General features: G+C 43.6%; 1 protein-coding gene across 6 annotated transcripts in view; it reads left to right on the top strand.

Annotated features, from left to right (window-relative positions):
- The first annotated feature begins 2005 nt into the window (after positions 1 to 2005).
- Positions 2006 to 2177, top strand: part of LOC121180479 (serum response factor-like) — a 6658-nt gene continuing 6486 nt past the window's right edge. For all 6 annotated transcript variants that reach the window (XR_005893953.1, XR_005893952.1, XM_041035929.1 and 3 more), the window contains exon 1: positions 2006 to 2177. This exon is cut by the window's right edge and continues 685 nt beyond it. The gene's annotated coding sequence lies outside the window, so the exon portion shown is untranslated.

Below are 2177 nucleotides of genomic sequence, written 5' to 3'. Positions count from 1 at the left end.
CCTTGAAGAAGACTCACATTTAACAGAGACCTAAATGTTCTGGGGGAGGTCTCAGGGTTGAAGCCCCGGTCCAAGTTTCAGTGATCCTGGAGACGTACCTGGGATCCTTGAGGGGTTTTGGGGGTCCTTGGAGGTTTCTGTGTCCCTGCAGAGAAAGCAGGGTCTGGCCTCCTGGAGAGTTTCTGTGTGTTCAGCTCTGACAGCAGATAATGGGTGTTGAGGCGCCCCCATGTGGTCAGACAGCTGCAGCTGCGTCTTTCCTCAGATTAATCACTGTCATCCAGCCATCCAGGACTCAGGTGCAGGACTCAGGACTCAGGTCCAGGACTCAGGACTCAGGTCCAGGAGCCTGGACTTTCACTTGACTTGACAAAGAGCAGGGAGCACGACTACTCATGGTGTTTCTTAGTTCTGTATCTCTGCATTCACCTCTGTCACCTGTACGTGTGTGAGAGGTACTTTTATTTCTTCTACTGCTGCTTGTGACTAAGGAACGCCGTCTTTTACTTTGAAGGAACGGGCACTCAGACACTTTGCTCATTTTATTTTTCAGATATTTTAGTAATATTTTTCTGATGCAGTGTAATTTATCTGCTGTCACTCAGGTTACGTCAGCAGGTTCAGACTCTTTATAATATCTACAGACACAACATGTCACCCACGAACAGCAACGAAAAACTCCCTTTAACTCCCAGGTAGGAGAGAGAGAGAGGGGGAGAGAGAGAGAGACAGAGAGGGGGAGAGAGAGGGGGGGGGGGAGAGACAGAGAGAGAAAGAGAGAGACAGAGACAGAGAGACAGAGAGAGAGAGGGGAGGAAAGAGAACTTGGGACAATGCAGGTTTAATGGAGACAGCAGCTATGTTATGATGTTATAATGTTATGTTGATGTTATGATGATGTTATGTTGATGTTATGATGATATGTTGATGTTATGTTGATGTTATGATGATGTTATGTTGATGTTATGTTGATGTTATGATGATGTTATGTTGATGTTATGATGATGTTATGTTGATGTTATGTTGATGTTATGATGATGTTATGTTGATGTTATGATGTTATGTTGATGTTATGATGATGTTATGATGATGTTATGTTGATGTTATGATGATGTTATGATGATGTTATGTTGATGTTATGTTGATGTTATGATGATGTTATGTTGATGTTATGTTGATGTTATGTTGATGTTATGATGATGTTATGTTGATGTTATGTTGATGTTATGATGATGTTATGTTGATGTTATGTTGATGTTATGATGATGTTATGTTGATGTTATGATGATGTTATGTTGATGTTATGATGATGTTATGATGATGTTGATTGTTCAGTGAATAAAATGTGAGAAACAGAGAAATTCTTCCTGATTCCCTGAAACCTGAGTGAACATGTTCTGAAATGTTCAGGTGTGAGAAGCTGGAATCAGCTGATTCCTAATCATTAAATTATCACCACTTTGTTTTCTCTCAGATGATGAACCGACCAATCAGCTGTGGAGTTGGAGTTGAACTCATCTCTGCCCCGGGCCCCACGTTATGAGGCCCTGACAACGCGCTGACATCTGTCCACAGACCCAACACGACCGCTCTCACCTGGCGGACTCCTGCTCCTTCCCTCCCCCTGTCTGTTTACACCTGTTCACGTGCTCTCTTCTTCTTCTTCTCCTCCTTCTCTCCACGTGTTTGTAGGTTTTCTGGCGGAAGTTCGGCTGGAAGCCAATCATTGCCCAAATAAGGAGCTGCCGGAAACCCGTTCCTTTATATGGAGGAAAGTAGTTCCCTAAAAACAGGACGGCTGCTGGTATCACTGCGCGAGACCCCCATTAACTTCGCAGCTTTTCTACGATAAATCGTGTAGAATACATTACCGTAACGTTTCTGATAAAGTGTGCGAGAATTCAAAGGAGGAATGCTAATATAGTGCGTACACTTTGTGGAGCTATATTCCACAGCGGATGCATACGGCCGGACGCTACTCGTCATTTCCTTATGTGGAGCGGAGTGATTCGGGGGGCCGGGCCTCACTGATCACTGTAGGAAAACACAACTTTATAACTTTATTCGTTATTTTTGGTGAATCTCGATCGAATTTTATGGATAAAATATTTTGTGGCTCTTCCTCTACTGCTCTCCGGCTGTTCGGCCGCAACAGTTTGCGGATGGACTGATAGCTT

This window comes from Toxotes jaculatrix, chromosome 4, assembly GCF_017976425.1.
Source record: "Toxotes jaculatrix isolate fToxJac2 chromosome 4, fToxJac2.pri, whole genome shotgun sequence".
Classification (NCBI taxonomy): Eukaryota; Metazoa; Chordata; class Actinopteri; family Toxotidae; genus Toxotes; species Toxotes jaculatrix.
The sequence above is the reverse complement of the archived record's forward strand: the minus strand, read 5'-3'. Positions and strand labels throughout refer to the sequence as shown.